Source organism: Phalangium opilio, unplaced genomic scaffold (genome assembly GCF_054372755.1).
Source record: "Phalangium opilio isolate 3A_F unplaced genomic scaffold, DU_Popi_V2 ptg000487l_1, whole genome shotgun sequence".
Lineage (NCBI taxonomy): Eukaryota > Metazoa > Arthropoda > Arachnida > Opiliones > Phalangiidae > Phalangium > Phalangium opilio.
In genome coordinates this window covers 1,319,329-1,341,862 of record NW_028324237.1, presented here as the reverse complement: position 1 = coordinate 1,341,862, position 22,534 = coordinate 1,319,329, and positions in this window count along the sequence as shown.

Sequence of the window (22,534 nt, the reverse complement as noted above, 5' to 3'; positions counted from 1 at the left end):
TTTTGCCTGCCACCGCATCGCCAACACCCATTTCGCCTGCCACCGCATCGCCAGTACCCATTTCGCCTGCCATCGGAACGCCAACACCTTCTTTGCCTGCCATCGGACCGCCAACACCTTCTTTGCCTGCCATCGGACTGCCAGTACCCATTTTGCCTGCCACCGCGTCGCCAACATCTTCTTCGCCTGCCACCGGATCGACAGCCCCCAAGTTGCCTGCCACCGGATCGCCAGCACCGATTTCGCCTGCCACCGGATCGCCAGCACCGATTTCGCCTGCCACCGCATCGCCAACATCTTCGCCTGCCACCGGTTAGCAAGCACCCATTTTGCCTGCCACCGGATCGCCAACACCCATTTCGCCTGCCATCGCATCGCCAACATCTTCTTCACCTGCCAACGGATCGCCAGCACCTATTTTTCCTGCCACCGGATCGCCAGCACCTATTTTGCCTGCCACTGGATCGCCAACATCTTCTTCGCCTTCCACCGGATCGCCAGCCGCCATTTTGCCTGCCACCGCATCGCCAGCACCCATTTCGCCTGCCACCGCATCGCCAGCACCCATTTCGCCTGCCACCGGATCGCCAACACCCATTTCGCCTGCCACCACATCGACAACATCTTCTTCGGCTGGGAGGCTATTCTTCATTCTTTCGATCGAGAAGTCTCTCGATCTCGAATCGATCTCGCGACTTCTCGAAAAACGCTATTCTCAGTATACTTTAGCGGAAAAATGCGAAGTCGATTTCGACGCCAATTTAGCTGGTGAGATCGGTTTCGATAGAGGCTAGAACCAATCAACGCGAGGTTGTGTAACTTGTGTTACATTTTCTTCACGTCGTCTGCCAGCCCGTTTTCTCAAACTTAAACATGGCATTAGCGGTGGCTCGTCTTGAGTTATTGAATTTGACTATCCAAATTGAGAATCGGAAAAATTTACGTAGAGAAACGGTGCTGAGAGATAAATCTAAAGCATTCGAGTTATGTGAAGCTCTCGAAGTTGGGGACGCAAGCTAGATGGGGTTTTCTCTTTCCCCCCCTTGCTTTGGCTTCCCGCTCGCGTTCTTAACTTCACACACGCTAGCTTGGGTCCTCATCAATGCGATGTATCACACCTCCTCGGTGGTGAGAGCTGGTAACCACTGCGATGTGTGGGCTGAGCGGATACGCGTCCTTCCCAAGCCAAGGTGTTGAGGCATCGTGCCGAGGGCTGCATGGTACCGGGGAAGTAAAACTGCGGCATCGCTAACGGTCCCCTCGGGGCACCAGGCGACACCCCGTTGTATCTAGCCTTCCACCCGGGTGGGGGACTACCGGGTGGTGACCGTTTACTTGCCCCCTTACTCGTGGGATTCTTATGGAAACCTCAAATAAAAACAACTCCAAAACTACTAAACCTACGGTGCAGGGGTCTGCTCAGGGCAGAACCCACACTGATACCACTACGCTAGGGCCTGTATCCAGCGATACTCGTGCCGATTTATCGGTGCGTGTGACTGGTCAGGCTTCGAAACGCACCGTGCAACGTCGCCGTAAACGACAGATTGCTCGGGAAAAGGCCAAATCTGGGTCTGGAACGGTCTCCACCCCCGCTGGGGGTGCGGCGACACGTGACACCCATTTGAAGAGGCCTAGAACGGAGGATTCGACTCCCTCGCCCAGTACCTCGCAGGCGGCGGCTAAAAAGGCTAAGTCCTATAGTGCCGTTGCCAGCGCCGAGAAGATGGCCATTGTTAAAAAAGGCTATCCGAAGGCGGCCATCACGGAGGAGGACGTGGGCCTTATTCAGAAGGCGATTCTAGGGGCGCTGGATGGGATACCTTCGGGGAGCCGTCTACCGCGCCTTGCGAATTTTAGCCTGACGGCCGGGGCCCTGGTATACTCCTGTGAGGATACGTTCACTGGTCAATGGTTGAAGGAAAACTTAGCCGACTCGGTGGTGGGGGATGCGGTGCTCTCAGTAATGAGGGCTAGCGAACTCCCTAAGCCGTTTAAGGTAATGTTCCGCACCAGAGACCAGATCACTAAAGAGCCGGCGGTGCTGTTCCGGCGCCTAAAGGCCCTTAACGATGGCTTTGCTACCGAACACTGGAAGTGCATTCGGACATACGTGGACAGGGCAGTGCGATACTGGGTACTGTCTATTGATGGCTCCTCGCTGGACGCCATTAAGAATGCTGGCTTCGTGGGCTACACTGGAGTGGACAAGGGTTCCTTCAAACTCCTTCAGAACACGGAAGCCACTAAAACCACTGTAGCCGAGTCTGCGGCAGGGGGTGGGAATAGTGAGATGGGGGATCTCGCTGTGGAGCTCTCTGGCGTCGCTCTAGGCACAGAGGGGGAGGGGGGGGGCTCATTCGGAAGTTTGTTCTTCCATGGATGAGTCCACCCTACTGGAAGAATCGGATGGGACCCTTCGGGGTTCAGCCGATGAGCGTTCTAGTGGTCCTGGTGAGGAGGAGGATCTTGGGACTGGGAGCTTGCCTGTCAGGGGGGAGGTGCCACTGGCCCTCTCGGGACTGATGAGGTGTAGCTAGGTCCCTTCTGAACCCCTCTCTTAAGGACCATGGGGACGCTACGTGCGATTCAAATCAATCTGCACCATAGTAAGGCGGCCTCTGCGGTACTCTGCAGGAGGTTTGCTATAGAGGGTCTTGATCTGGCCCTCATACAAGAACCGTGGATATGCCATGGCAAAATCCTCGGTCTTGACGCGGCAGGGTCACTATTTTATGACCATACTGCTGCTAGACCTAGGGCGTGTATTCTGGTTCGGAGGGATCTTTGCTGTATCTCTCTACCGCTGTACACGTCCCAGGACACGGCGGCCGTGAAGCTAGTCCTGGCCACTGGGAATGCCAAGTTGACTATCACGGCCGCCTCTGCTTACTTTGCCCACGACGCGGACTCTCTCCCGACAATTGAGGTGATCAATTTGGTCGATCAATGTGAAAGGAGAGGGGACAAACTAATCATTGGCTGCGACGCCAACGCTCATCACATCACGTGGGGCAGTTCTGACTGCAACAGGAGAGGTGATGATTTACTAGAATATTTAGTTGGTTGTAAACTCCATATTCTTAATCAAAACAATGAACCCACTTTTGTTACTTCTAATAGAAGGGAGGTCATTGACCTCACGCTAGCCACGGAAAACCTCGCGTCTTCCGTGCCTAACTGGCATGTGTCTACTGAGCCGTCTCTGTCGGATCATAGGCACATCTGCTTTACTGTCGCGACTACCTCTGTCCCGGCGGGGACGGAGGTACGCAATCCAAAACGGACCAATTGGACCGGCGATAAGGAAGACCTTATCCTACGCTACGGAGATGGTCACACCCCTAAACTCACTTCACCTTACGAACTTGATAGGGCTGCTGGTGACTTAGAGAGCTCTATCATTGAGTCGTTTCACCGGAACTGCCCACTCAAGACCGTTAACCGCTCGAGGCTTGTCCCTTGGTGGAATGCGGATCTCAGCCGGCTTCGGAAATACACGCGCAGGCTCTTCAACAAAGCCAAGCGCACGGGAGATTGGACTGGATACAGGCAGTCCCTTAATACCTACAACAGGGCCATTAGAGCTGCTAAGAAGGACTCTTGGCGGACCTTCTGTGAGCAAGTCTCCAATGTCACTGCCACGGCTAGGGTCATGAAGATCCTAGCGCACGACAACACACATCGTCTTAACACTATTAAGTTGCAGGAGGGTGTGTACACTAAGTCTGGGGCTGAGACTCTCAAGCATATGCTGGAGGTCCACTTCCCTGACTCCACTCCAATCAATCCAACAAACCCTGACTCTCTATACCCTGTTCTGCACAGGGCGAAGAGAGAGGACTGGCTTGTAGCCAGGCAGGTTGTTACGATTCCCAAGCTTCGTTGGGCTGTCAACTGTTTTGAGCCCTACAAGTCTCCGGGACCCGATGGGGTCTTCCCTCGGCTTTTGCAGGAGGGCTTAGACCACATCGCCTCTCCGTTATGCAAAATCTATAGACTTTGCATTGCTCTCGGTCACATACCTTGTGATTGGAAGCGATCTAGGGTCATCTTTATTCCCAAGCCCGGGAAGGTTTCCTACCTCGAGGCGAAGGCATTTAGGCCCATATGCCTGACCTCCTTCTTCCTCAAAATCCTGGAGAAGCTGGTGGACAGGTACATTAGAGACGAGGTACTTTCGGTAACTCCTCTCTCTTCTTCACAATTTGCTTACCAAAAAGGTAAATCAACTGAGACGGCCCTTCACGGCCTCACGAATTGCCTGGACAGGGCATTCGAGTTTCAGGAAATTTCACTGGCCGTCTTCCTCGATATTGAGGGGGCCTTTGACAAGGTCTCTAGCTCGGTTATTACTGAAGCTGTTAAGAGATTTGGCATCAGCGACACTCTTGGCCGCTGGATCAAGTCCATGCTTACCGACCGCGATAGGTCTGGTGGACAAGGGTCCGGCTTAAGACGGTGCAGGCTGCCCTGCGCAAGCTTCAAAGGCTTGCCTGCATTGGTGTTACGGGGGCCATGAGATCGACCCCAACTGCTTCCCTGGAGGTGCTCCTTGACATGCTTCCTCTTCATCTCTTCATTGAGGAGGAGGCTGTCATGGGAGCCTACAGGCTCAACATTAGTGGCTGTTGGGTTCCAAGACTTTGGGATTACAGCCATACGAAGCTCTTTCGGGAGTACGCCGCACTTGAGCCGTCGCTTACGATGTGCTCTGACAAAACCGTTACCAGTTTTGATTTCACTAAGCCATTCAGCATCCACTTCCCCAGTCGGGCAGAGTGGACTAACCTGCTGCCTCTTGGCACTGGGGGTGAAACCATTTGGTTCACCGATGGCTCCAAGACTGATTCCGGCGCTGGCGCCGGCTATTACTGTCAAACCACAAGCGTCGGCTTTTCTGCTTGCCTGGGCACCTTCGCTAGTGTGTTCCAGGCTGAAATTGCCGCGATCTGTTATTGCGCAGATTACTGTATTAACAAAGGGTATACCGGACGGACTGTGAGAATTTATTCTGTCAGTCAGGCTGCCCTGAACGCTCTGAACCAGTGTCAGATTACTTCTCAACTGGTGCGTAGCTGCCTCGACCTGCTAGCGCGACTGGCATCCTGCAACAGGGTTCTGCTGTACTGGGTGCCAGGGCATAGCGGATATTATGGCAATGAGCAAGCCGATAGATTTGCGAAAAGGGGTGCGGAGGCCAAGCTCTTGGGGCCGGAGCCGGCCGTCCCCATCCCCTACAGGCACGTCAAACGGTGTCTGCATGACAGGTTGACTGTCATACAAAATCAGCTCTGGCACAGCATGGAGGGCCAGAGACAGACAAAGTTGTTTGTCGATGGTCCCTGCAGGTCTCGTGCTAGGGACCTAATTTCGCTCGGCAGATGGGATATTAGGCTGGCCACCGGTCTTTTGACCGGGCATTGCCGGCTTAATAGGCACCTCCATCTGATGGGTTTTGCCGACGACCCTCTCTGTAGGTCGTGTCAGGAGAAGGAAGAAACATCCGCCCACGTACTTTGCGAGTGCGACTACTTCGCCTCGCTTAGATTAGAATATTTTGATTCACACACCCTTGAACCCTCGAGGGTCTCCTCTCTCACGGTGGAGCGAATTCTTCGCTACGCTGCAGCTACAGGCCTATTCAAGGCCTGATTACGAGGATGCACAATATGCCTTTGGCATCGGTGCTAGGGCACGTACCCTCCTCATCAATAATAATAATAATACCGACCGCGAGGTGTCGGAGTCCCTCCTTGGGGACTCTCTAGGGGTGACTACCAGCCGGGGCTGCCCTCAGGGTGGAGTGCTCTCCCCCCTGTTGTGGTGCCTGGTGGTGGACGAACTCTTGGAGAGACTCGGGGGTGCTGGGGGCTGTAGCTGCTTCGGGTATGCGGACGATGTAGCAATAGTCTTTACCGGGAAGTTCTCGGATACTGTCACCACACTTATGAGATCTGCTCTCTCTAGCGTGGAGCAATGGTGTCAGGCGGTTAACCTTTCCGTTAATCCTGATAAAACTGTCCTTGTTCCGTTTACGAGGAAGAATACTAAGGATCTGTTCAATGATATCTCCTTCTTTGGCCAGGTCCTGACAAAGTCCTCCGAGGTGAAATACCTGGGGGTGATCTTTGACTGCAGACTCACATGGAAGCCGCATCTTGATCGGTGTATCAAGAAGGCCAAGATGCTTTTCTGGAGGACCAGGAGCTCAGTCGGCCAGACTTGGGGCCTCAACCCCAAGGCTGTACACTGGCTCTATACTGGGATCATCAGACCCATACTATCTTACGGGGCACTTGTCTGGTGGACAAGGGTCCGGCTGAAGACGGTGCAGGCTGCCCTGCGCAAGCTTCAAAGGCTTGCCTGCATTGGTGTTACAGGGGCCATGAGATCGACCCCAACTGCTTCCCTGGAGGTGCTTCTTGACATGCTACCTCTTTATCTTTTCATTGAGGAGGAGGCTGTCAAGGGGGACTACAGGCTCCACATTAATGGCTGTTGGGTTCCAAGACTTTGGGATTACAGCCATACGAAGCTCTTTCGGGAGTACGCTGCACTTGAGCCGTCGTTAACGATGTGCTCTGACAAAACCGTTACCAGCTTTGATTTCAGTAAGCCATTCAGCATCCACTTTCCCAGTCGGGCCGAGTGGACTAACCTGCTGCCTCTTGGCACTGGGGGTGAAACTATTTGGTTCACCGATGGTTCCAAGACTGATTCCGGCGCTGGCGCCGGCTATTACTGCCAAACTACAAGGGTCGGTTTTTCTGCTTGCCTGGGCACCTTTGCTAGTGTGTTCCAAGCGGAAATTGCCGCGATCTGTTATTGCGCAGACTACTGCATTAACAAAGGGTATAACGGACGGACTGTGAGGATCTATTCTGACAGTCAGGCCGCCCTGAATGCGCTGGACCAGTGTCAGATTACCTCTCAACTGGTGCGTAGCTGCCTTGATCTGCTAGCGCAACTGGCGTCCTGCAACAGGGTTCTGTTGTACTGGGTGCCAGGGCATAGCGGTTATTATGGCAATGAGCAAGCCGATAGATTTGCGAAAAGGGGCGCGGAGGCCAAGCTCTTGGGGCCGGAGCCGGCCGTCCCCATCCCCTACGGGCATGTCAAACGGAGCCTGCATGACAGGATGACTGTCATACAAAACCAGCTCTGGCATGACATGGATGGCCAGAGACAGACAAAACAGTTAGTCAATGGTCCCTGCAGGTCTCGTGCTAGAGACCTAATTTCGCTCAGCAGATGGGATATTAGGCTGGCCACCGGTCTTCTGACCGGACACTGTCGGCTAAATAGGCACCTCCATCTGATGGGTCTTGCTGACGACCCCCTCTGCAGGTCGTGCCAGGAGAAGGAAGAAACATCCGAAAAGTTAGGAAACACATACATAGAATTTCCTACTACAGAAGCTCGAAGAGTTGCTATTTAAAGGAGGTTTTTTATGTTTCATTGTTCCTGAAACTGTGAAATCAAACTTTACTAAATATATTTTAGATTCATGGAAAAAACTAACTCATGATACATATATTTACAAGAATTCAAACATATCTGATTATTTGGAGAGACTCTATAGAGAAGGAGATTTAAAGGGATCGTGGCTTCTAGGTCAAGGCACATATGAACTCTAATCTTAATTATGATAAAAGCACTAAAATATAAATTTATTATCCCGAATAGGTGACAGTGGATATCCACTAACTCCGTGGTTAATTACACCAATTGTAAATGCTCCAGAAAATTCACCGGAGGAAAGATTTAGTAAGCGCCAGCAATGCGCGAGATCCGTTATAGAACGGTGCAATGGTGTCCTTATACAGCGTTTCCGCTGTCTCTTAAAAGATAGAGCATTGCATTATGCACCAGAAAAAGCCAGACAAATTATATACGTTTGCATAATTCTACATAACATATGTCGACTAAGAGGAGTTCCGGACGATTTCAATGAACTAGAACCATTAAAACTTGGAGAATTAGATGGTTTATGGCACGATAATAGAGCCTAGACTAATGCTGTTCAAGGTCCAGTTGGCTCAAGAGGTGATGATTGGTTTTTAGCCGGTACAGCAACGAGGCAACAAATTATTAGGAGACGATGCACCCATGAGGATAATTAGATTAAGGCCCTACTAACATTTTAAGTCATTTAATTTCATCATATTCCAATACCCAAGTTGTGTAACTAAGCTTTGTTTATATTGTTTTGAATTAAATAAAACATAAATATATATATATAAATAATTTCTTATTTCGTTTCCAACTTTGAACTAGATAAATAATAAACGTAAATCCTTCAAGTTTTTAGAAAACATTTACGTGTTTTGTCAAGTTTGTCTCTAAACTAATTAAAATAAATAATAATAAATGCTTAAACGCAAATACTGGGAAGTTTTGTTATTTTAACAAGGTGCTCTAAAACAGCAGCCATTGATTCATTCGATATTCTTATTGCAGCCAACTTCAACTTTTCAATCGTGTTTCTTTCATTGCTTATTACAACTGATTGCTTTTGTTGCTCAATGAAAACCTTTTGCTGGACAACAAGTGCCTCTGTTGCTTCAGCTTGTCTAATTGGGGCTTTCGCAATAGCCATTGTAGCTTCGTTTTGAGACGATTAAAGTTTCTCCAACAGTTCCGAAGACGTTTTCAAAGCAGACTGCTTCGTGCATTTTTGGGGAAATTTGCCCTTTTTGTCTTGAGTACCTATTTTTGAAAGTTAACAATAGTTTTAAACAACAAATAAATGAAATTTTAACTTGCATTTGGAATTTGTTTCCATTTTTCGTTTCGTTGTTATTGGGCCTTCTTCTATTACACTACAATACTCTCACACACTATCCTCTTCTAGTCCACGATATATTGGATCGTCGTCATTGACATCCATTGTGTTTGACGCACTTGAGTTTGTGTTCGACGCACTTGGGTTTGTGTTTGACGCACTTGCGTTTGTGTTCGACGCACTTGAGTTTGTGCTTCCCAAGTCACATGCTTTTGTTCTATCAACAGTTTCATTTATCCTTTATTGTTTGCTACATTGTAATTTCCACAATAGCATTAAAAAACCAAATAACTTTTATCATAGTTGATTAAAATGTACGTACAAGTCCAAATTCGAATGTGTTGGGAAGCCCATGTTGAAATTCTTCACCATATACGGCTAAGAGCCTTTCTTCTAAGGCTGTAAAATTCTGAAGATTTTTCGCCACCGCCAGTGCCACGTATTCGTTTCTTAACTCTGGCTGCTTTATTTTTAGTGTTTGATTTCCAGTCTGTAAGCACCTAAGGGGTCGGTGAAAACCACATTACTAAGAAAATGTGCGAAAACACTATTGGTTTCTAATTGATTTCTAAACTGGGTTTTCCCAATTGGTTTCCATTAAATTTTTCTAGTAGGGCAGGGGTGGACGGTGGTTTATTGTCTGTATATAGTGGGGATATCCTTCATGTTTTATAACTTATGATAATAAACGTGAGACATTACTTACTTTTTTCCATTTATCCACACTTTTAGTGGGTCCTGTGTCATCACTGTTTAAAGTTCCAGCTAATTCTCTCCAAAGTCTTTCATAGCTTGTGGATGTGAATGAAGCTGTAAATATTTTGGTTTTAAAATGCTCATAACGAGACAAAAATTCTACTATAGTCTCTTGTTGTGAAACTGGGACGCGACTTTGTCTCTCAGACATTACAAATATTGTTTTGATTATTTACAAAACCAATCCTACAGTTAAAGACTTTTATCCCATGTCAATGAACACATGAAAAAAGGATTGCCTAAAATAACGCCGCGTGACTTTGTTTTTCAGTCTGCTATTGTGATAATGAAATCTTATTGGTCTGACTACACACGGAAGTACGTCATAGCCACGTGACCTACTCTCTTGTCGAGACAGGCGAGTCGTCTCACATCGATGTCGATCTCGGTTTAATAGAGAATAGCGTTTATCGAGAAACTAGTTCTCGATCGAAGAGGTGCCGATCGATATCGAATACGACTTCGATATCGAGAGCTGAATGAAAAATAGCCTCCCTGAAAGTCAGTTCAGGGCAAACACCTGTGACTATGTATGTTACGCCATCTAGTGCACGATCTTGAAAATACTTTAAATTTTTTTCCCGCGGAGAGAACCTCGTTGTTTAACAAGTGCACATTAAGCAAGGACGAAGGTATGTACATTCGTAAATGGTATTGATTTTGATTTTTTAGAATTGGATTTTATGATATATGTAATTGAACATATAATTATATCAGTAAATATCTTTGCTATTGTTAAATTAAATGAAGCCTTTGTTATTATTAACTTTATTTTTAAAACAATGAAGTACAAAGGGTTAGAATTTGAGGATTATTGGATCTTGATTTTTCGGGTAATATAATCGGGTTGTATGCATTGGTGAAGCGATGAGCATTGCTGTTAGAGCGTCTCATCTCGGTTGGTCATCGTGGAGGCATCAACAAGTGTAGCTTAGTCCCTTGTATGGTGGTACAGTAGGCTAGATTCCATTGGAAGCGGCAATGGTGATATACGTCGCCCATCTATAAATCTCAATGCGTAATGTCATCGATTAATGGTCGGACCAGTAGTGCGGTTTTCCTTTGGTCAATGTCCTACACTGATGGCAATGATCTAAACTTAATTATCCTCGCGTTTAAATGTTCTGGCGCCCTATTTCGATGCCATGTTTAATCATCCTTGTTTTTACTCTTACTGACGCATGTTTCTTTAAGCACAAGTCGATGTGCGCTACACTGTTTGCGACAGACTACTATCCAGCAATGGAACATATTTATAATATTGATAGTTTCAGGAACAAACATTTATATTCCTGTTTTGCATTGTAAAGAAGGTTACCATCAGAAAGACAGATGAAGCTTGGTCGTTTTAATTATAATTATTTAGGTTCAGAGTGTTCATATATGTTTACATTTAGTATTTTCCCATTCATTAATTTTACCGTTATGAAATGAAAAGAATGTTTATTGTACATGAAAAAAGTCGTTTACAGACTCACGTGAACATGCACATTGTGTACAACGAAAGAACAACAATCAAATTTACAATACAAGACAAAGAGTAAACTATGGATAAGCTGGTACTATGTTATTTTATACATGTATTAAGGGTTAACGGATGTCCGTTAGTTTAATTGCGAATATATCTAGATTAAAACGTAGGAGATTGCATGATCTTTGCATGCGATTAATAGGATTAAGGCTGAAGCCATTTACATAAAATGTATTTGAAATATTTCGGAAAAGACGAGGTACGTTTATATTTAAGTTTCCCAATAAAGCAGGAAGAGGGATTATATTGTTAAGGAGTTTAAAGACAAATTTAAAGTCAATAGTTTTACAATAATGCTCAATGGTAGGTAACTTAAGTATTAATAATAAAGGTTCATAGCGGTACTCCTCGTCGCGCAAAAAACTGTATGAGCAGTATTGCAAAAACTTACGTTGTACACCTTCAATCCTATCCAGAAGATATTGGGCACAGCCTCCCCACGCAACCCAGCCAAAAACAAGACGAGATCGAACTAGGCTTAAGTATAACAGGCGAAAATGTTTAATCGATTTAAATTTTCTCGTCAATTTGAACGCTACCGCTAGGGTGCGCCGGCAGCGATTAACGCAGTCATGGATGTGGTCCTGGAACAACAAACGGCTATCGAATGTGGATCCAAGATCCTTCATGATGCTTTTTCGCGTGATGACCATCGATTATATGCGGTAAGGCGACCGGATAGCCCTGCCATAACGTCTTGTATAACTGACGTGTACAGATTTGGCGGGGTTGATGGGTAGATTATTAATTTCGCACCAATTAGCTAAATGAGTTAAGATCCTGCTGCAATACAATAGTGTCACTAATGGTATTAACTACTTTGCAGATCTTGTTATCATCGGCAAATTGAAAAATATGAGAATGTCGAATTTTAAATTGCAGATCGTAAATATATATGTTAAAGAGTAGGGGTCCCAGTGATGAGCCCTGGGGAACTCCGCATCTCATAGGATAGGTGACAGTAGTGAGTTTACCGTTACATTTGATGATATTCGATCGCGACAGTAAATAATCTTTAAGCCAGAGTAACATATCGCCGTTGATGCCTAGCAGCCGAAGTTTCAACGCCAGAACACTATGTGACAACCGATCGAACGCCTTCGCAAGATCGAGATAGACCACGTCCACCTGACCCTGGGACGCCACCTGTGGTGCAACTAAATCCATAAAGGAAGCTTTGCTCAAATTTTCGTTAAATACGTCATGGAGCGTTAGGGACTGATCATACCATGTCCGAATGAAGTTCATACAGACATCATACAAGTATCATAAGATAGTGGTTTTGTTTTTAATACTAGAGTGGTGCGATCCAGAACCTTTAGTTAAGCCTAAACAGTAGATTTAGCCGCGAGATTTAACTTTGTTCCAACACCCCTCTCAAAGTTATACAATATTACAGCACTTGTACTATTTTAGTCGCAGGGACGATGATAGTTCTTTTTATTTTACTCGCTCTAACAGCTTCGTAAGTAAGTCTGCGAGTATTACGTCAGTTGGCCAATACTCGAAACTTAAAACATTTCTCTCAAGTCCTTTACAAAATGGTGCCTCGTGTCAATGTGTTTCGTTTGTCCACCATTTTAAGCAACTTTGGTTGTCCTCGAATATTTTAGTTCACTATAGTTAGCTTCGCAGCGACAAGTTTATAATACCCATAACCAAGAAACTATTCATTTACACGAATATATATGTCAGTTTCCCTCAAACGTGGGAGTTCCTTGTAACCTTTCAAAACTCTCGATCAGTTTTCTTTAAAGTTAGTGTTAATAAGTCTAGTGCTGTCGGACTTGTTGTAAAGAGCTTCAAAAATTCCTATTTGCTTGCACGTCACAGATTTCCATCTATAGGTAATTAAATTAATTTTCTGGACAAACTTTCGTTCCCTTTCTAGGCAAAAAGTGGTTGGTCCATGTTAGCCCGGTCTCCCTTTGTCACGTACGCCGTAACATAGTTTGTAACTATTTCCGATTTGTCAGCGACAAATTGCAAATCCATGTTGGCTTTGGAAGCCAAAAGTAGCGTGGGATTGTAATCAATGACTAACTCTTAGTGCTCTTTTCTTGGCAAGTCGCACAATCGTTTCTGCACCTTTTTCATTTTACGGTGAGGAGTAACTGATCTAACGGAATTAATAGTCGAAACGTTTGTTACGTTTCGAGGGAAACCGTAACGACACACTCTCCGTCTTTTTTTTGGAATTTTTCACCTTCTTGTAACAACAGGTTGTGAAATTGTAATTTTTTTACCAGCCGGTGCAGTTCAATTGAACACGTAATGTGTATTTGCACGTAATCCAAAATAGCCTTGGGCGAAGAATTCCAATCTTTGGAGCGTCCTTGGCCCACAAAAGCATGTTTTAGTGAAGTAAACCTCGAGATTGGTATTCAACCCGCCAAAAATGATCTTCTATCATGCCAAGAACTTGATTTTGCTTACACAAGACGAAGTTGTTTAACAGCGACCGCACTTTGTTGTGAAAGTGCAAATTGACGCTAAGTGGGTCGAAATTCAACAATTCAGCCACCGTCATCGGCTCTACTCCTGGAACGTCTGAATTCACTTTTCTCAAGTGATCGTGCAGTTCCATATCATCGTACTCGGCCGGATTAAAAGTTAGAAGCCAGAAGGGAGGACCAAATTCCCGAATCATCGCTAAAACGTTTCTAAGAACTTTATACCAGTAGTCCTTCGCTCCTCGAATATGACCCAAGAAAGTAGCTAAATTACTCTCAAGTTCTTTATCGCCAGATTCAACTCGACTGAGCAAATTTTCAACCCAAATTCACATGGGTTTTTAAACACGAAGATCGTAGTTCAAACTGATAGAAATCGGTTTCATTTCGCTTTCTTGATAAGAATGGTAGAGATAGGCGTAGTCTCGTCTAAAAATTGGACTTTTGTTCAAAATACGGGATAAACGATACCCGGTTTCCGTTATTTTCCCAAATGGTCTATCATCGTGCTTGCCAAAGCGACCCTTAGGGAACAAATGAACGAAACTCGTGTATTCCAAGTTTTTGTCCCAAGTGCTAACTGGCTCGGCTTCGACGCGCTTCATTTGGTAAGCGCCCAGTAAATCTTTCCGTGGTTGGACGTTCACCGGATGAATAGAGTAGTGATTTTCACCCTCAGATAGTTTTCGCAACAAAGCCTCGGGCTGTGTTAAAATTTTGTAGGCGTTGCCTGGTGCAAGGCTATACTGATTTTCATCCTGCTCCTGCATGTTCGAAGCGTTTTGGTCTCCTTGGACGTCGTGAGGACCATCCGCTGGTCCTTTTTTGGAACCGCAGTGGAAGCGTGTGTCACCGCATCAGATCCATCGTTAATCAACGCAAGTGGATCTGTTAGGCCCTGTAATTCATGGTGTCAGAAGCTGTCGAAACTTGGGTGTAATAACAGCTGTCACGAAACAAATAAGGGTGTCTTAAATCACTCCTTGGTACTAGTTATTCATGAAAACCCAACGATGCGACTGACGAAATTCCAAATATTAAAAAAAGTAACATCAAAGATGTTGTAAATATTCCACATAACAAATTAGCAGAAAAAAATAGGATTTTTCTGTGCAGTTAAAAAAGGACCTGCAATATAAGGTATGAAAAAGGGAACTTTTACGTAAAAGCAGCAACAAAAGAGCATTTAGTAAATGAAAACACTTTGGGAAAGTTAAACCAGCAATCAGAACACGCGTATTCATCCATGGATAACCCTAAAGCATGGCCACAACTGAAAGCTAGTAAGCTTTGAAGAAAATCACAAACTATTAGAGAAATGGAAAAAGTTGTAGAATGTTTGACGCTAGTAGTTCAAAATAAGGATGCGGTTGACATAGCGGTAAAACAAATTTCCAAAATAGAAGAAGAGGATGTAGAAATGGGTCCTGAAAACGTAGATGACATCATTATCAACATTAACATAAAAGTTGAAGAAACTGCCAAATTGTTCGTTTCACCTGTCGCCTATTTAACCATTGTGCAACTAATCAATGTAAAAAGGCTAAATTGAAAATTTTTCTCATGCACTGAAGTGACGACACTCAAAAATAGGGTGAATGTCATCTTTGCACGAAGTGGTATCACTGGCAATGTTTTAGATATAGTGAAAGCGACATAGATGATGACTATGTTTGTAATGTCTGCGTTGGGGTGTAACTGGTGAAATTAAAATATCTGAACTTTCCTTTCCAATGTAATTTTTGCTCTTTTCTAAGTTTTCCCTAAAAATATATTTTATTTTCAACGTCCAATACAGGTTTAAAAACAGTATATACCTTAATAAGAAAACTTCTCCGCTTCATCATTATTTCTCTGCTCAAAACTAGGAACTAACTAAAGATTTATTTGTAAGCCATTGCCAGAAAAAAAGGATTTTATCCATTTTGAAATATATAGTTATTAAAAACTAATACCCTGCTAACGTGAGAACACTATTTTTTAATCCAATGTGTCAAAATTTTTAAACATAAATCACTAACTAGTTCAAAACATTTCAGTATTAAACTGTATTATTTTTTTAATTTTTTAAAAATTGGTTTATTTGTCTGTCTATCAGATTCATGGCACGTGTCGTGGCCCTCGTAGGGGCAATCAACCAATCGGCGTGCGTGCGACGGCGTATCGGTATCATTCTCTATTCCCCCCTATAAAAATGGCGTACATTTAGCCGGTCGTGCCCGTACAAGCTTCTTTGACTTAGCAGTAGAAAACCAACTGCATTGAATAGTGACAGACCATGTTAAAGGCTTAAAAAAGCCACCATAGTGAGAGACAGGATAGCGCAATTACTTTTCAAGAAGATTCCAAACTATTTCAACGCGCTCGAGGTGACCTGCCTCCTCCCCCCGCGCGCTTTTTTCGCCGCGTGCCGTTGGGGGGCTCCTACCGCGTTTGGGATTCGCGACCCGGGGCGCGCACGTTCACGTGTTAATTAATCGCGTTTAATTATGAATGATGATTTCAAATTAGTGTCATTCGAGTATTAGCTATGATACCATTCACCACACCTGAAAATTGGATTATTTTCGGTCCTTCGGGATCTGGTAAAACAGTTTTATGTAAACCAATAATAGAAAACAAGGATAAAGTTTTCGAACCTGTAGTCGATTTAAGGTGGAATTCATAAACGTCGGACGCTACGCAATTCAGTACAAACGAGGGCAGGGCCTCATGCGCAAACTTTCTGCCTCTACCTGTACTAAATTGCGTTTCGTACGACGTTTATGAATTCCACCGTAAGTTGTTTGGCATTACAGTATATATCAGCCTTGTTACGATGAATTATAAGAAATTGGTGTAATTACGCGTCAAGGTTTACCCGATGTCACTGTATACGACGGCTCTCAAACAATATTAGATGATGAATATCTTAGATGATCTCAAATTAGAAAATAAGAACAATAATTTATCAGAAATTATTACTAAACAATCACACCATAGGAAATTATTCGTAATTACCCATTTACAAAATATATTTGAAAAAAACTTCCTTAATGGCTCATTACATGATTCTTATGAAAACCGTGAGAGATCTTATGCAATTAGTGGTCCTCTCTAAACAATTGGAACCCAACAACTCGAAATTTATAGTAGAATGTTATCTGGATGCAACTGAGAAACCTCACGGGTATTTACTGTGCAATTTAGCCCAAAAATGCCATTCCGATTTAAGGTTTAGAACAATTTTTTTACCGGGAGAACAAATAGCCATCTATACTCCCAAGAAGAAAACGATATAATCAAACAACATTTCCGAGATTTCATCATTCGTTACGATGTCACCACTAAGGAAGGTCTAAAAAAGATCGGGAAATAAAAAGAAAAGAGCAGCAGCTAAAAATATCAATTTGATAGCCGCTTTGGGGCAATTAAATCATCTCTCGGAACAGTATAAGAATAACAATAACGTTAGACTAATGGTTCTCCAGCTCATGGGATTATCATTAGCTCCACCGAGCGAGCTCGACCAACTATGGTTAATAATGCAAGATACATTTCCAACAAATGACCCAAACGTAACGAAATATCTAGATTATATGTGTAAACACTTGGATGGCAAACACCCTGCAGCCACCGGAAACGTGGAATCACTTCTCATGCAACGAATTACGCACCAACAAGGACTGCACTTCAAATTAAATAGCAAGTTTTCTACCAAGCCAGCATTGTTTCCGTTTCTTGCGGAAATTCAGAAATTACAAGTAGATTTTCGTGGGAAGAAACTTGATATTGATGTCGGAAAACCTCCAAATCCACCCGGAAAAAATTCCTCAAATTCAATGAAAGATACAAAAATGCTGTTTCACTTTATGATAACGAAACAAAGAACACCAATTTTAACGGAACTCAAGCCGCATTGAAACTTCTTAATTCCATAGCAGTGAACGTAGATTTCCATATTTAATTGAGTTATATTTTGTACGTAAATAAATGACAAGTTGGGGAAACCAAAATATTACCTCTCCAAGTCAAGAGGACTACTTACAAACTTATTTGCCCAGATATGGAAATGTTTCTTTTTTTATGAACAAATACTGAAGTTGAAATTTATGAAATATTAAAGCAGTATACAAAGCATAGCAAATATACTGTAAATCAGACCACAAAGCATAGCAAATATACTGTAAATCAGACTACAAAGCATAGCAAATATACTGTAAATCAGACTACAAAGCATAGCAAATATACTGTAAATCAGACTACAAAGCATAGCAAATATACTGTAAATCAGACTACAAAGCATAGCAAATATACTGTAAATCAGACTACATTTTACGTCCTATAAGGATATACTTGTACACATTAAAATCATCCGATGGGGGAAAAACGGGAAATGAAGAGATAAAACTTTGGAGGGATATTACCTATACGTTTTGTAAAGGTCCAATTTTCTACTCCTCAACTGTATAACCTCTATGTTCAAAGCCATATTTACAACAGGGTTGCCGTGTATACACTATCCTCTCGTTTCACCTCAACAATTTTCTTATTTGTCAACATGACTGTTAACGTTACATAACACCAAAGCTAATTTGTGGCTACACACACTTAAAGTAAATGCCCACCATAAAAAGCATGAAAACACAAAGCTATAATCCGATTACGATCAGACCTTTCACTGGTCTGGGCTGCGTTCAGCTGTGTCGTCATAGCTTTTCGCCGGTCATCGGTGTTTTAGAAATGACGCTAGTGCAATAAAGCGTGCAAGGTACCAAGGCTTAACAAAAATTGTATGATAACATATTTAGAGAGATAGATAACAACAACTTTTATAATTAAAATAAAATTAGAAACTAACATGTCTCTTAAAATTCTTGCGTAATCAACTGGTTTCACGCCAATTAAATAGCTATAGTCCCATCAGAAACAGCAAGAGCTATTTGTATTAATTCCTCCATGTTTTTTTTGGCCAAGCCAAGAACTACGCGTTTTACGTCACTTTATCCAAAAACCCGACTATTTTCTTTGAAGACCGCTCTAGCTCAGCGCTGAGCACCGTGACGTCAAAATTCAAAAACAAAATCCCGTTCTGTAGGACACTGCTAACAGCGCTGAGCTCTGCTGAACGCGGCCCAAATTTCCAAAATGATTATAAAATCTAAGCCTAATTATTTTTTATTATAATAACTTTTGGCTCACTCTGAACCGTTAATTTCTCTGCATTACAGAAACGAAAACCAAACCCAAGCGTTTTCTTTTTGGTTCATTAGGCCTATTGACATATAAAAGTTCATTTAACCGATATAGTAGCGTTCTTCCTGAAATCACTTTAGAAAGGATTATGCTATAAACAAATTTAGTATAGCAAATATTCCCACCTCTTTGACAACTTTGCCACCCCTAGAAGGATATTTTAAGTTATTCTTGTCCAGTTCTGATTCCGGTGCCTTTACATTAGAGGTGGAATCTGAGACATGATATATCCTCTCCTGGGATACTTTACTGGGGAGCGGACTAGAGATCCTAGAGTCTTGAGTCATTTTCGATTTGCCCGCAGAGCAGATGTATTTTCTTTTTTTTCTATCTTCACCGTACCAGAACAAGTAGCTCTCTTCACGGGAAACCTTCAGGCACTTTCCGTGTTCTCTTCCAAGGCATTCTCGACAAGGTACGTAATGTTCTTGCCCGTAGAATGGGTTTTGGCACTTGGGACATTTATCTTTACTTGGAGCCATATCAAATTTTTTTTCCTTTTTTCCCCTTTCCCTTTTTCGAGACTATGAAGGCTTGTATTTTCTCTTTTTTCAGGAAGTAGGACGTCAATGGACAGCGGAAAACCTTTACGCGGCGCACTTTTCCCGTACTTAGGCCTCGGTCGCGGGGTAGAATAAACTTTTGGCAACACGGAGGAATTTTAACTAATCGAGTGTCTCAAATGACACTAGACACTGAGTGTTAAAAGAGATCTTGAAATACTTGGTGGAACCATATAGGCTTTGACATTAATTAAAAATCTAATAATTTATACACAAATGTCCCCAGATATAAGGTAGGAAGACGGTTTAGGTCCCCACTTGTATACCTGAAATTAGCGCAAAACTGAAGTATTGAGCTAGAAATTGGTCCGATTACCTAAAGTTCATTATTGAATGGAATTGAATTGAATTTGAATTTATTACGTGCATAACAACATACAAAATCGTACTTTTTATAGTTATACACGCGTTAAATTAGCTTTTCTTAAAACATATATCACGTAACTCTTCTTTAACAAAAGGGTCGTCCATTAAAATAATTATTTAAAATCTTAGACGGGATACATTTATAAAGGTTAGGGATTTCGATTTATTTCTGTTTCCATTAGGGCAATAAAAGGCGTCTCCAAATGCCTTGTTATCATCGGCATATGCCAAACATGACCTATTATTGGCCCTAAGTAAGTCATTTATAAATATCACGAACAATAGTGGCCCTAGCGCGGAACCCTGTGGTACTCTTACCGTTTTTTTATAACTTATTTTTGTAGTGTGCTGATTAATTTTTAGGATATTGGTTCTGTTTTTCAGGTAGTCCTCAATTCATTGGAGCATTTTTCCTTCCATGCCATACCCAGAGAGCTTCAGTAAAAGTATTTCGTGGTCCATTCTGTCGAACGCTTTACTCAGATCCATATATAGGCAGTCCACTTGCTTTTGACTGGTGACTCTTGGAACTAAGTAATTTGTAAACGTAATAAGATTCGTGTTGATAGAACGGCCTTTCAAAAATCCATGCTGGGCAGGGGACAGAGCTGGTTGAAACCAATGGCTAACGTATTAGTAGTAGGAACCACCCAGATATGCAGAGATCCAAGATGGCCGCCACCCCAAGATGGCCGCCACTACCCAACTCCAACCAAACTTCCAACCCTAGATTGGTTTCAAACCAAGGTTTTGAGACAAGTCCGGACTGGCCCGAGCTCTTACAGGCTATTTTCAAACCCCATGACGTCATCTTCTTAACTCAAACCAAAACTTAAACTATATTCATCGCTGGCCTGCTAGTAATGGGCTCGATTTCGTAAAGAGTTAATTCCAAGATGGCGGCCAGAACATCATCCACCAAACTTCCAAACAAAGATTAAGCTAAACTCCTACCTGACCAACCCTACCTGCCAGCATGCTATGACTCTTTAGAGGGGTTTTACCCATTTTTTCCCCCAAAACAAGCTCGGCTTAGCCCTCGGAGGGTGTAGTTCTTTTTGCAAGATCCCCGTTTAAATTTAAGACCAAAGATTACGTTATTGTATGAGAAAATCTTACCTGACATTCCCTGCCTTCCACCGTGCTATATCGCCGTCGATGAATATTAACGGGGGTGTTTAACCCATTTTTCCCCAAACAAGCCCGGATTAGCCCTCCAACCAAAGATTGGGCCATGAAAAAAAATCCTACCTGACTTACCCTGCCTTCCACCATGCTATTAAGGGGGTTTTACCCCCTTTTAATAGCTCCAGACTACCACGAGTTCCTACCTTGTGTTATTTTCAACACCCATGACGTCATCTTCTTAATCAAAACAAAAACAAGCTATATTCAACCTTGGCGTCATCCCCCAATCTTACCCTGCCTGCTAGGGTGCTAGTAATGGGCGGTACCCCTTTAATAAACCCAAACCAGCCCGGACTTTAAAAAAGCTTACCTCCAGTCCTACCTTCCAGCGTGTTATTAAGGGGAAATGACCTATTTAATAACCCTCCAAACAAGCTCGGACTACCAGCCCTACTTGTAAAGCTGCTTTCAACCTGGGCATCCATGACGTCGTCCTTCCAACTCAAACTAATATGAAATTATTGGCGCCATATTTAAAAAACTTCTCTCCAGCCCCGCCTTCTAGCGGACTATTTTAGTAACCATTAATAGCTGTGACCCGTTCAATGGTCATGAACAAGTTCGAACCAGCCCCTCCTTCTAGCGGATTATTTTAGTAACTAATAAGGTAATTTACCCATTTAATCAATTAAAACAAGTCCGGACCAGCCCTAGTCGTAGAGGGTGCTTTCAACCTGGGTGACTATGACGTCATCCTCCAGACTCAGACTCAAACCAAAACTAAAATATATTAATTATATAATTATACGAGCCATGGCTTCTAGCGGGCTATTTTAGTAACTATTAAGGGAATTTACCCATTGAACAAATCGAAACTAGCCCGGATTAGTCTAGGCTTATCGATGTAGAGGTTGTAGCCCAAGAAAAAAAAACCGAAACAAGTTCAATCCCTGCCTTTCACCCTGTTATTTTATGCTTTAAACTATACTTTAAATAGATTTCACCCATTGAAGGGTTTCCGAACTAGTCAAAACAAACCCAATTATGTCTGGTCCAACCAAGTTTCGTCCAAGTATAGATTTACCCCCCCCCCTTTGATTGGACTAATAATGGGTGGATTACTTATGTAACTGCTACCGTTTGATTACTTAACCATGTAGATGTTCCAAGGATGATGTTTTAACTAGGGTGTCCTCGTTGGTTTAGCGAAAATAAACGTTGTCAGTGGTTAGTTGACGAACAGTAAGGTTTTCTCATGCGGTAAACGAAAAGGTAGCGGGTTCGAATCCCGGTGGATAAATAAACAAGCGCGGATTAACCTGGATTTGTATACAGGGTGTTACTGTTTTACGTAGATTGGACTATTTACCCTGACTACGCCATTAATACGGGTAACCAATTTAACTACGTTTGCCTTAACTCGAACACGTACAGACCGTCGCTGTTTAAATTTTCCCGCCAGCAATTTATGGCCTTTTATTATTCGCCGGCAAAAAAAAACTTGATTTTGAAACAAATCAACTTTGTTTCCTTCTAATTCAAAAGTTAATGAAAAAACAGACACACATTTTAAAAGACAAAAGATATTTACTCTTACGTCTTGTACACAAATTTAATACAAAATAAACAAATGAGTAGCCACACAAAGGCGTTATTCTTAAAGTATCCATATATTTATACAAAAGAATTCATTTCTAAATACCTAAATTTTCCA